Source organism: Lactuca serriola, chromosome 8 (genome assembly GCF_051521515.1).
Source record: "Lactuca serriola cultivar US96UC23 chromosome 8, Lser_US96UC23_V15, whole genome shotgun sequence".
In the NCBI taxonomy this organism is placed as follows: domain Eukaryota; kingdom Viridiplantae; phylum Streptophyta; class Magnoliopsida; order Asterales; family Asteraceae; genus Lactuca; species Lactuca serriola.
The window spans coordinates 258,277,254-258,291,574 of NC_136415.1; the positions used below are offsets into that span (position 1 = coordinate 258,277,254).

At 37.6% G+C, this 14,321-nt stretch overlaps 1 non-coding gene across 1 annotated transcript; it reads right to left on the minus strand.

The window, feature by feature from the left end:
* Positions 1–4,731: 4,731 nt before the first annotated feature.
* LOC145071606 (small nucleolar RNA R71) lies at positions 4,732–4,838 on the minus strand. The gene has a single exon (XR_013690611.1). It is a non-coding gene; the product is annotated as a small nucleolar RNA R71 (small nucleolar RNA).
* Positions 4,839–14,321: the final 9,483 nt, after the last annotated feature.

The window sequence follows — 14,321 nt, forward strand, 5'->3', positions numbered from 1 at the left end:
TCACGAAGGGGATCTATCTTAATCATCTCACAAAGAGTTTGGCACCTAGCAGTGAATACACACTCTTGGATCTCATCCTTCAGTATAATACTATACTTAGACATCTTCATGGCTTCTATAGCCACATACTCAGGACAAAACACTGATTTTTCATTAAATAGTGCAGTGATGTCATTCATAGACTCCGTAGTATGTCTCAGGGTAATGAACTCCTTAGTGAGCTATTATACCTCCACATCTGAAACAAACTCCTCACTGAACAATGTCGAGAACTCACGTCATGTCATAACCACAATTTCAACAGGTGAATGAGTGTTATTCACAAGTTAGCACCAATCCTTGGTCGTATTTCTCATAAGGCTCATATTATAACAAACATTGGCATCCTTGAGATAGTAGTAGGGATGATAAGAAGCCTCAATATATGTAATTCACCTCATACTAGAAATGGGATCCTTCTTCCCCTCAACCTGTGGTGGATGGCTTGAAAAGAACTATCGATAGCTTGCTCCTCGGACCTGTCATGTTCCTAGTCATTGAGTATCCGAAATAATCCTATACGTCATAGTCTCCAACAACTCGGTCCTGATCTGAGTGAAAAATTCAAGGAGCAGTTTTTGATCTATCTCCATGACCTCACTAGCGATCACCTCTCTGAAATTTGGTGCCTCACCCACCATAAGCTCCCCAGTCTGACTGTAAGCCTACCTCTAGCTTGTATCATGGTTGAATACAAATGGAACAGTTAACATTAGAAATGATTACATACTACTATATCAATAAGATCATATCCCATCCTATAACAGCTCCCACTAGTACTACGGGACCCTTCATGATTCTTCCAGATCCAACTACCCATCTTATGCTTCAGATGGTACATGTCCATACCATCATTCACACTTATGAGTAATTTCCCCTGAAGACCACTTCAAGTCTCCCCTACTTAACTAAGTGTTGGTGATCATTATTTACATGTGTATTCATAAACTATGCCAATACGTTTCCCATCAATATCTACCGTAAAACCTGACAACATATAATTTTATATACAACTACACATAACCATAAGGGCTAGATAGGCATTCAAAACATTGATTTTACCCTAAGCCCATAGCCAAACAAGGCATAAGAAGTAATGCCAAATCAAGACTTCTGAGCCTATATAATTCTAATCATCCATAACTGTGACATACTAATCACCAATTATCTAGATCGATATTTAGAGCATAAGCAAGTAAGTCAATTTCATCATATAACATATAACTAAAACATGCTGACTAATCGTGGAGCTCGGATGATTGGATGATACGTATTATCTTCTTTGAAGTATATGGCGTTTTCCCTCACTTATAATTGAAAAATATTCCCTTTACTTAATTTTCTTACAAAAACAATTCTTTTTTCTGAAAATCATAGTGGTTTGAGTCTAAACACACTTGGAATTATGTTTAATTCTCTCAAACCATTGCTTTGATGCCAACTTCTAACATCCCAAAAACTTACTTTTTAGAATTTCCAAAATTAGAGTATGGCATTTTTAAAATAGGGGATCCACCTATAACACAAAACATAATATCTCAAAACTTCGTCAAATGTAGAAGCTAAGTTCTTGTTTAGAAATCAAACACAAAAGTAAAACATAAAAGGATGCCATGCCCCCGAGAATGTCCAGATATCCCAATCAAGCTAGCTCCTTACTCTTCCCACTTGAAGGATGTGCAATTAAAACATAAAGTAGCAATTGTAAGCTTAGGGCTTAGTGAGTAATCATAACACTTATCCATTAGATAGATCATATCATTTATTATCATACACATATACATCATATAGTAATAATGTATAACTGTACACACAACATATGTTAGTGTGTGTGTATATATATATAGATATATAATTTGGAAATTCCTTCCGTCAGTACATTCTATAGAAGCACAATCATCTTATCACAATTCCCTTCGAGATTCCATTAGTGATCGTACATAGTAACACATCACAACTAGAACTTCCCTTTTTAAGGCTCTTCTCTAGTTGTTATGATCATCCCGACCATACTTCCCTGTGAGAGGCTATTAGTGGTTGTACACAACATACATCACATAGTCCACATAAACAGTAAGTTCATGATAACTCACATGAATGATTGATGAGCTAATCCACACAGTAAGCTAAGTGGTACTAATACTGCCTCGAACCAGTACATAATAATTAACCCTAATTTAGCAATTAAGTCATAATACTTAACTTTCCTTTCTAAACAATTCTTATCTCTTTCTAATCCTCTTCTTGGGAAAAAGACCATTTTGTCCTTAATCTGTGGTCTGAAACACCCTTTTACTAATGTTTGAAAAAAACTCAAACTAGTTAAAAAGTCAACGGTCAACAGTTCACCACGTCATGGCAAACCCTTGACCTTGTCATGGTTTAGTCCTAAAAAAGAGATGCAACATTATTGACCATCGTGTCATGGTCAGTCCATGAGCACACCATGGTATATTTGGCAGATTAACCCATTCATTAAGTGATATTGCCATATTTATAATATTTTTAGGCAATATTTGAATATGTTTGCTTAATATTTTAGTTATTTGCATAGATATGGTATTTATAAGATTAAAATTGTATTTTGCAGCTAGAAGGAGTATTCTTGAAGAACAAGGACTAAAAGTGACAAGAGATTGAACTTTGGAGGCTTGAAGAATTAAAGAAAAGAAAATCCACGAAAACAGTTGAAGCCACGTCATGGACTTCAGTTACACGACGTGGCATGGAAAATTCTGGAAGATGAGTACACAGAAAGTCGAAATCATTGCCCGATAAGGATTCATCCTAAGCTCCGACGTGGAGTTCACATTCTCAAAAAGTATATAAATCCTTGGTACTTATGGGTTTGAGAGGTTGGATGGAGATTAGAAGTACCAGAAGATGAGTTTCAGAGAGAATTAAGAGAGAAATCAAGCATTGGTATTGGAAGAAGGATATGAAGATCATTACTTTACTTTTGATTTGGTACAATTTATCATGTCTTTATTACTTGAAATTGTGTGTTTTATTTTAGCTATGAGTAGCTGAGTTTAGCTGCTTCTGTTACCTAGATGAAACTGGAACTCATGGGTTGGTTATCTTAATATAGACTTTTCTAGTTGGTTAATGTCTTGTGTTTGATTGTTTATACCTAGCATGCATAATTTAATACTAGATTGCTTTAATTCATATTCTATGTAGTTTAATGACCATTAATCTGAATGAATTTGATTACCTAGTAATTTAGTGAACATTAGATCATTATAGCTAAGATCGAACCAATCTTACATAATTAATTAAAGTATTGAATTTGGTTGTACTGGAAAACTCATATAATGACCATAATTGTGTTTGTTAATTCAATCTACATAGCTCTAATCCTATCTAATAATTGATTATGTGTTAAATTATGTATGAGCATGCATAGCTCTAAATGAATTAATTCAATATTAGTAAATTTGGACTTGAATTGCTAATAATACATTAATTGGTAACCAACAAGAATTTTCATAATTAACAGTCAAACTATTGAGGGAAAGTGGATTCAAACTAACATAAGTGTTTTTAATATTTGATTGACTGGTGTTTGAGAATTTAAGTTTATCTCAACTTACAAAATTAGATAAGAATCCATTTTACTTTTGTTATAATTTTTGATTAATTAAATAATAAGTAGGTTAAATAATTAATTTCTTTCCTTGTGTTCGATACTCGAATTTTGTGTTATACTATTTGCGAAGGATACACTGCCCTAGGTCGAATAGCTAGTAGGAGAGTAGGTAAAATTAGGTGTAGCTATTTACACACATCAAGTTTTTGGCGCCGTTGCCGGGGAACAACTTATTTGAATGTTGATTTATTTGCTTTAGGTTAATCGATCCTTTTTATGGGGTAAAACCTACAAAAAGTTAATTTTCTGCATTAATTTTTGTTTCAGAGCTGAACTCACGACGTGGGCCTTAAGCTTACGACGTGAGTCCACTCAGTAGTTTTTATTTATTTATTTAGTTTTTGTTCAAATTTACATTTCTTTTTTTGTTTTTGTTGCAGTAGTTCATGGCAAGAGGTTCACACACACCTTTGGTACCACCGCTTGAAGATCCAGAGTCGGCCCTTCACTAAAAGACAGATAAAAATGTAGAAGAAGCTAACATGCCAAAGAAGTCACCTTTCAAGGACTTGAATTGGTTTTTGGAAAGAAGAAAAGAAAGAATGTGGGTGAGTCTAGTAGTCAAAGGAAGGAAGAGAGCAAAATATAAAGCTTTGAACAAAATCCAAATCCAAAAGATACCGAATAAGAGACTGAAACCGACTATGAAGAAAACGATTTCGAGGACGAGCCAAAGAACGAGATGGAAGACATTGTTGATATGTCCATGGGGGCATACAAGAAGCAAATTAGAGACGATGTTGGTCCTGGTTTAGTAAAACCTGCAATTCCCACTGCTGCAACATTCGAGTTGAAATGACACATTTTTACTGCACTTAAGGAGGTACCATTTTCTAGGTTTGGATGAGGTCAACGACATTGAAGATTATTTCAATGTCCCGAATGTTCCTAGTGATACAGTTTTGTTATGGATGCTACTCGTTACTTTTAAAGGAGCTATAAAAGATTGGTTGAAAGCACTTCCACCCCGTGCAACTACTACTTGGGCGCAGATGCATGAGCAATTCCTAGAAAAATTCTTCCCACCATCAAAGACATCTAAACTCAAGAAAGTAATAGCCAACTTTGAGCAACACGTGGGTGAGTCGCTTTATGAGGCATGGGAGCGTTATAAAGGCTTACTAAGAAATTACCCTCAAAATGACCTTAACATACAACAAGAGGTGTCTATCTTTTATGACAGGGTGAATGTCATGACAAAGAAACTCCTTGATTCTCAAGGACCACTTACTAAGAAAAATCCGGCTGAAGTTAAGGGGTTAATTAAAGAGTTCTCGAAGCATTCTCGTGAGTACCATAATCCAAGACATGATGGAGCTAAAGGAATTGGGGAGGAAATTCTGAAGACATGGCTGCTGTACTAGTTATGCTTGACACCATGGACAGAAGAATGACCAAGAGGGACCAATCAATTCATGTTACTATAGTTGGTTGTGAAAGGTGCAATGGTCCACACTTAACTAAAGATTGCCACTTGGATGAACATGGAAATAAAAAGGTGCAAGTTTGCTACTCGAGTGGGGATAAGTATGATGAAAATTGGAGGAAACTAAAGAAGGAGTGGTTACCATATGACGAATATAAGAAGCTAAAAGAAGAAAAATATAGCTAGACTGACCGAGGCTTCTACTAAAAAGAACAACCACCTCCTGAAAAGAAAGTTGATCTTGAGTCCAAGTTACATAGATTTATGGAGGTTTTCAAGAAAAGAAACGATGAGACAAATGAGGTGATAAGGGAACATCAAAATATCATGAATGAACAGCAAGCCTTGCTAAGAAATCACCAAGCATGAATCCAAAATATTGAAGTCCAACTAGGTCAACTAACTACTTTTGTACAAGAAAAATTATCTCTAAAAATCCCTGAGAAAAGCCTCAATCACAGGTAATGGTAATAGAAACCGAAGAGGATACCATTTCTAAGTTCCTTGAAGCACTTGAAGTCGATCCACATCAGACTGGGCCAAAGCCAAAGAAGTCTAACCTTGAAGAAAATAAAGTTTCTGAAACATCGAACTCATGACGTGCGAATCCAATCTCCACGACGTGGGCTCAGTCTGATCAGAAAAATTTGGATGATGTTCCTTCTTATCGTCATCCTTTACCGTTTCCGTCACGAGCTCATATCCACCCATTGGAGCAGGAGCATTTGAAGCTTATGCAACAAGTGAAGGGTATTTCAATAAATACAACTGGGCACTTGCTTTTTGATTGGGAAGTGATTACTGCGAATGCAGCTTTCGGGAATTTGCATGGCACATGTGTTGAGAGAAAAAATTTAGGGGAAACATTTGAACAAAGGTTAGTACAAGATTATAGTTGTGGAATAAGTTAAACTCAAAGGATCATAAAAACTCAACAATAATAAGAAGTTAGATTGTTTGATAGTTAGTTGCTGAATAAAAGTGTTGAAAAGTAAAAGAAATGTAAATGGCAACAAGTTATATCAAGTATACACCAAACTGATTCATAACGAGGTTTAGAATCAAACACAAGTAAGTATGTGTGATCAGTTTAAAGTGAAGAGGGTCTTCGAACATAGAGATGATCTGAATATTTTAGAGTGAAAGTTTAGAAAGATCAATAAGACATATAAGAAGAAGAGATAAAAAAATGTGTATTCAGAGGTGTGAATTACATGAAGATGAAGAATCTATTTATAGAGTCTCAAAAAGTTACATTGGAAATAAAAAAGTATTAAACTTCTGACTTAACGTGACCATGCAAGCTAGGTAGTTATAGCGGTACAAAATCAAATATCGGTCAAGGGCCGATATTTGGGATATAGGTTATCGCGGTGGGATATCGGTGGGATATCAATATTTTTATATCATGCATAATTAATATATATATATATATATATATATATATAAACATAAAACATATATAAAAGTATTATAAAAAGTCAAAATTCAAAATTGTCAATGTTTGAAACATAATCTTACATAAGCCATGGAATCTTCATCAACCAAGGCATCCAATTATTTTATCTAGATCATCCACATCAACTCTAAGTTCATCATCATCATTTAAGAATTATATATTTTACACATCAACATGATCAAACCTATAGAAACTAGCAAGTTAACACTTAACTATGTAACAATTAACATAACAATAAGATTGGTTAATACTTAAAACATGAGTCTAGGACCTAAAAATAACAATTAAGTACTTAATTTAATAGCAGGTTTAGTTAAGTTAAGTCCATAAGACTTAAGGCCATGACTTAACACTAAAAAAATCAAGTAAAATTACTTAACCGATATCCCACCTAGAAATCGCCTGGAAATATCGGTAAATATTAGTAAACATCACCGATTTTTGCGGTCTGATATTTTGGAGTGATATTTGACACCGCTATTTAGAAAAGTACCGATAACCGATATCCCACCTGGAAATCGCCGATATTAACTGCTTAGCATGCAAGCTCCACCGGGTAAAGTAATGCATATAAGACAATTCAGATAACGTAACTGAAAATATTCATTACGGATGAGGTAGTTGCAGAAGACATCTTCATACTGCGGTTGCGGTAGCAAAAGAGAGATTACGGTAGAGAGAGCAGATTGTGGTAAGAGAAGTGGCTGCGGATTGTCAAGTTGAAGAGGGTCACTTTTTGTTCCAACATTGTCCCCCAAAGTGACATCTTCAACTTCTCTTTCGTACTTGTCAAGTTTTAGGAATTTCATGAGAAGCCACCAAAACTTCCTAACTTCTCCAATCCAATGAATTCTCCTTGTAATCTCAAACTTCACTTCTTTAGTTGTATGCTTAGATCTCTTAACCGAAGACTAAGTTACTTCTAGTTGTTTGTGGGTCAGCCTATGAATTGCGGTGATTGGGATGAAGTACTTGAGACCACTTTTAGCTCTTTTATACACAACTCCAAGTTTGGGGAAGTTGGTTTCTCCTAAGGATCTTTCTTGATAACCTTCTATGAAGATAGGAGCAGGCTCAAGAGTTGGAAGATTGAGCTTTTGGGCAAACATTGGATGAATGTCCACATTGATCTTGGCAAAGTCACACACCAATGACTTGAGAAATTCGCAAGCTTTCTCATATGCAATTATCATCTTCCATGCTTGGCATTAAATTGATTTAGGCGTTCGAACTCAATAGGTAGTCTTTGGTCATCAGGAATAATCAGATCAAAAGTTTCAAATACTAGAAAGTATTTGAAGTTGGGAGAGATTGGGATGCCCAATATCTATCCGAAGGAGGCTCAACATATGTTAGAACTGGTCTGTAATCGGCATCGAGGAGTCTTCTAGTTGGATTGATCCATGAGTTGATTAGAGTTTCATCAACTGTTGTATCAAAACCATGTTCTTTCCAAACTTGTTCAACGAATTTTGTTGACCTCCAATCGTTTTTCCTTTCATGAGTGGCATGGGAGTCGTTGGAGTGATTCGAAGACATTATTGGTGCCAAGTTTTTGAGATGAGGAGGAGTTTCTTGGTGTGGAGGAGATTGATGTTGAAATTCTTGTTAGATTGGATCTTGTTGCGGTAGAGGAGATTGATGTTGAACTTCATGTTGTGGGGGATCTTGTTGCGGTGGAGATTGGTTTGAAGAGTAATCCGGACTTTGAAGCAGAGAGTGGACCGAAATTGTCTGCTTGGGAGACGGTTGCGGTGATGGTTGCGGAGTTGGATATATTTGAGGATTAGAATACTCACTTCCCTCTTTTGAGGAGGAAAGCATTTGTTGCTCCTCAAACCATTGTTTAAGGCCATCAATCTTTGAAAAGGTTTTGTGAAACTAAGACTTGATCAACTCAGATATTTGGACATTGTTGGGAATTTCCGTGTTGAACAGCAAGTTGTAGATTTCCTTGGTTAATCATAGAATCTCATCAACACTTGAATTTGCCATGGGGGAATGCCTCAGGCCATTGATTGTTGATTGAAGAATAGAGATGGTGGATTTATACGAGTTATGGGTTTCATCAGCAAGTTGTTTCGAATGGACTGCTTGATTGGCAAGAGTAGTCTTGATCTCATTCTTGATTGCGGTGACCTCTTGGATTAGGCGTTCAGTAGTTGCCATAAATTCTTTAAGATCAGCAGTACAATTGTTGTGTAGACTCAAATACCCATTTCAACTTTTAAGGATATTGGATCAGAAGCCATTCTTTCTCTGGTTTTGAACCTTTCAACTCTTTATGCCAGGGATTGCGGTCCAGCCACATCAGGGTGTTGCGGTTGGTTGATGGTGACTGCGGCCAATATTTGGTCGACCATAGACTGAAGAGTTAGAAATTCTTTCCTTGACACAACTAGTTTCTTCTTCTTCTTGGATTTAGGCTTTGAAGTGGAGTGTTGGGATCCACTGGATTCTTCGTCATCAAACACCATCATAAACACATATGAATTAGGGGGTTGCTGAGCATCTTTAAGATCAAGGTCATCAAGTACAAATAATGGAACTGAGTTGATCTCAACTGCGGTTCCATCATCGTTTGATCATTGATTTCAGCAGTTGGAGGAGGCTTAGATGGACTAGCACCACTTGGAAGATTTTGAACGCGTTGAATTATGGATTCCATTTTCGATACATAATATTGAATTTGCAAGATATCATGCACTGTCTTTGCATTACTGAAAGCATCCACCAAATACTTGGCAACCGTTTGATGATCTTTTTCTTTTTGTTGTTGCTGCTGAACTTGTTTTTGTTTCCTTGCCTTGAACGCCCTTTGAAATGCTTCAAACTTTCTGAATCCGGACTCAGTAGTTGGTCAATCCTGAGTCCATGAATCATCAGAATGATATCTGTCAAATCCTTGGATTCACACCGAGGTGTCCCTCGGGTTCGTGGTTCCTTGCACCATTGTGCTCTCCACGCCTAGACCGCTTGAAAGTAATGTTAGCGGAATTGGGTTTCCTGAGCTTCATCGGTCTCCTTGACCTATAGTCGACTCTGGCCTCAGCTCAGTTCTAGATAAGGCAAAAGGGATGCCTTGCTATGCAACTTGTGTTTCTAGTGTTTGTGTGACACGAAAAAGAATGGAGCACAACTCCTTAGGCTCAAAATGATGAATATGTGATGCCCTGGAGACCTTTGGGAGACTTGAACCAATCAGATCCACTTGGGATCGACGAGGGGTGTATCTCCATGATGATATGAAACAAATACACTTACTGTAACTGAGTTGTTAGTTGGGGTTTGAGCAGTTGAGCCTACGGTAGCTTGAACGACTACCAGAGTCTGTTGGGAGACTGCGATATGAGTCGGGACATGCATATGGCTAGGACTTGGGTTAAATTTATGTTTCTTCCTTCTGAAAAGTTGTCAAGAAGTTGAGGATTCAAGTTCTTGTTCATCAGCAACGGTTGGTTGTCATTCAGGTAGCGCAACAGAAGAGCCTATGGTTTTGGTTTTTCTTTTCTTGGTAGGGATAGCACCCGTCTTCACAATGTTTGGTGGATGCTTCTTTGTTATCGCAAGAGATTTCACTCTCTTGGATTTGGGTTGTTCTTACGAGTCTATGGTAGGAGGGACCTGGATTGCGGTAGAGCTAGGATATACTGACTAGGATGAGGCGGGGAAGAATGGTATGGTGTTCGAACCTGAAAGTGAACATCTAGCAATCCCAAGTACATATTCTGAAGTATGTTGGTTCCAAAGTGAATAGTGCTCCAGAACCTGTCCGGAGCTGAAGAGAAGAAGAGGAAGAAAATCTTGAAGAGGAACACATTCCGGGCGTGAGAGTCAATCCAGAATGTGTTCCTCTTCAAGTTTTTCTTCCTCTTCTTCTCTTCAGCTCCGAACAGGTTCCAGAGCACTATTCACTTCGGAACCAACATACTACAGAATATGTACATGGGATTGCTAGATGTTCACTTTCAGGTTCCAACAATCTCCCCCTAAGTGAACTTAGCAATCCGACAAGCTTAGATCTTTTCTTGCTTGATGAAGGTGTAGGCCCGGAACAACCATTCTCGGACTTCAATGTACCATGCCAGATGGCTCACAAACTTTGCCTTCACATGTTCCGGAGCATCAGTCTTGGATGCACACGAAATGAACTTCTTTAGAGCTTTGGTAGGAATCAGTTGTTTGTCCAGGACTCGGAAGCAGTCCTTCTTATTTGTTTTTCTTATAGTGTAGACAAACCCTAAAACATGTTCTTCAATAGGACCATCTGTGAGGAGTTCAGCTTTCGGAAGGATGAAATCGATCTTAGGAACAAATTGCTCAGTTTCGTAAAGATGGGCAAGTTCATAATCTCTTCGTTTGAATTCTGCAACATAATCTTTCAGGAAGCTTAGAGCAGCATGATAGGCTCCCATACTGAGGTCATCCCTTTGATTTTCTCTGAAGAAGGCAGCCAAAGTAAGAATGTCGTTCGGATTCATTGATGGGAATTCCACATCAGTAACTGTCCAAGGAGTGGGCTTGTTCCGGAGAATGTGAAAACGGAACAACGGACAGTGTAGTTCAAACTTCACCAGGATTTTTCTTCCGAAGCCATTGACCTGAGTAATCTTCTTCTTCGACCACACTTCCTTGAATGGTATTGCATTTTTAGAGTAGAAAGTATCAAGTCTTTCTCTTTCTATTCGAATGATCACTTCCGGAGGATCTGTGGGATGAAGTGGAGCGAACTTGGTGTAATACTTGCTGTAGGGAGAGAGAGGAAGATCAAGTTGCTCAAAGTCACTTGTAGGAATGTCATAGGACACGACTGGAATGATTTTGTGACTCTGAAGGATGCCTTCATGGAAAAGAGGAGATATCTCACTCATTGGGTTAGGATTATCTTTCAGAGCCTGGATCCAGATGCTTTCTTCAAGAGCTTGATTTATTTCCTCCTGAGACCATCCATGTTTTTGTTTGAGAGGAGGTCCGGAGTGCAGAGCTGGACGTTCGGCTGTCATTGGTTTCTTGCATTTGTCTTTTTGAAGTGCAGAGATGACCAGCTTCATATTCTCTGTCACACCCCCGAACCAGACGGCGGAAACGTCCGGGGGCTGTCGTGACTCAATTGAATACCATAACATTGAATATATGAAACGTAACAACATTCGTCACCATGCATTAATATAATACAACCAGTAGCGTTTACATGAAATACATTGTTTAAATATTACATTCTCAAAAGTAATTGTTCGATACTAATTAAGCAACAACGAAACCTCATAGAGTACAATTCATCCTTCACTTAATCTGTTACCTGAGAATACAAGTATTTTGAAAAACGTCAACATATGAAATGTTGGTGAGTTCATAAGCGGTATTTGAAGAAAAACAATGTTCGTATCGTTTGAAAACCACCAGAAAATCCGATATTTTCTGAAAAGAGAAGCTTTCGAAAATGTTTGTGAAGATCCATAGGTATGCTTGTTTGTTTCTATACTTGTAAAAAAATGTTCATTGAAGTTGTATGCATTTCAAATCTGTATGTATTGAAAACCCTAGGAAAACCCGATGTTCTCCTAGTTCCTTGAATTACATGAAGTTACATTGAAACCATTGCGTAGCGTATAGTGTCAGTCCCGGGCGACGTTGGAAGGTTCTCGAGCAGGATTATTTACTACAAACCCGCGTTACACAAACGCCCAGTTTATAGTTATACTAACGACTCCGAAGGCGTCGTCAGTACTAATCGCGTTATCCAATCGCCCTGACTAGGTGTAGTCCCACATCCGAAGAGTAAGAGGACACAAAGGCCTCGATGACTCTATTAATCGGTTGGGGATAATATGCGTGCGAGGGGTCCCCGACCCGCCTCGTAAAATATGCAGACTTTCCTAGCAATACCAAGGACCCTTGGGGACCAGTGGTATATAAGCCATTGGAAGTCCCTCTACGTTGTGCCGAGTCGGTGAAACTCAACACTTCGTAGAAAATATGCGTCTTCGGGCCTTAAGATCAGGTCATTGGGCTAGCTAGGCTCAACGAACAAGATTTTACACTTGTGGGGCCCAAAGATGGTGCGTAGACGTCTGTGCACACTCGTATGTATATGTATTACCAAACGTTACTTGTATGAATCGTAGTGTCGTAGTGTTAGTAGTTGTAGAATTCTATTGGCTCGAGACCGAGCCAATTCGTTTAACAACGATTTTTGGTATTGTAATGTATTGTATTTCGTCGATAGTCGCGGTGCCGTTATTTGATCAAATTGTGTACATTGAACTAGCCTTGAAATATTCCTGTTTTCAGCCCCTCATTATTTGTAAAATTTACATTTTCAACCCTTTTTATTAAATACTTCCCGGTTTGGTCCTTAAACTATTTTTCTTGACATTTTAACACCAAAAATTATTGAAATTAATATTTTTCAGCATATTTTTCATAGAAAACAGTTTAAGTCCCTGAAAATGCAATTATCTCGGTTTTAGCCCCTTCTTTTCGCAACTTTGACAATTTTGACCCAAATTGTGAAACTTTTGCAACTTTGGTCCTTTTTAAATTTGGAAAGCATTTTAAACCTTTGAAAAGGATTTGGAACACTTATTGTCCACTGTTTTACAGAAAGTTACAGTTTTGGCCCTCCAAAACAGAAAAATTCGCATAATGGGCCTTATTGGGCCGAAATTTTCATTTTTAGCCCATTAAGCTTGGAATTTATGTTTTTAATCCCCTAAATGAGTATATTTCCAGAAATTTATTTATGGAAACTGTTTTGGCACACTTCATCCATCAGAATCTGTGAAATGTCAATTTGGGCCCTTATTTTTGCATTTTTCACATTTTAGGCCCAAAAATTGTGTTTTTAACCCAAAGAAAATTATTACTAAACCACGTAGCCATTTTTCTTGAAACACTTTGTGTTTAGAAATATATTTGAAGCTAAATTCATTTAATACAAGATATATCTCGGTTTTGATGGGTTTTAAGGCTAGATCCAACATAAAAACACATAAAAGCATACATATAAGCATGGAAATCATACAAGGCATACAAAACACATATAGATCTACACTTTCACTTGTATTCCCCCCCCCCCACAAAACTCATAAAAACAGAAAATAGGGGGTATGAAGCTCACCTTGGGGTTTGGAAGTCGGTTTTGATGGAGAAGTGAAGAGATCTCGACCCTAAATGTGTTATGGAGATGGTTTTCGAGCTCTATGGTGCTATAAGAGTATGATTCACGAAAGTATAGTGTAAGAGGAGATTTTTGAGTAGATCAAGGAGTGAAATCATAGATCTAATGAGAAACTTACCAAAGATGATGACCTAGGTGGGAAAACCTTCTTGAAATTCTTAAAATCTCGAAAAATTGAGAGGAAGGAAGAGAGGATTTTCTTGAGTATAAGAGGTAAAGATAAGAGATTATTGTGTTTGAAATGAGAGATGAGGGTGGGAAGGGCCTTATGGCCGTGAATTAGGGGGAGAGAGAAGGAAGAGATAAGGTTTTGCATGGATATATGTGAATGCATTGTTACATGGTGGATAAATGACTTGGTTATCCTCCAAATAAAAATGATGTGTCATGCATTAAGCTAATTAGCTAATTTCTCTCTTTTTTTTATATAGATAATGGGCCGAGAATTGGGCTAGGAGGAAGGAGGGTGAATTAGTTTGGCCCAATCCTTTCTTTGGTTGGAAATTATGAAGCCCCTAAGGAAAATTTTCGGCCCATTGGACTTTTAGGGTAGTTCTCGGCCCAA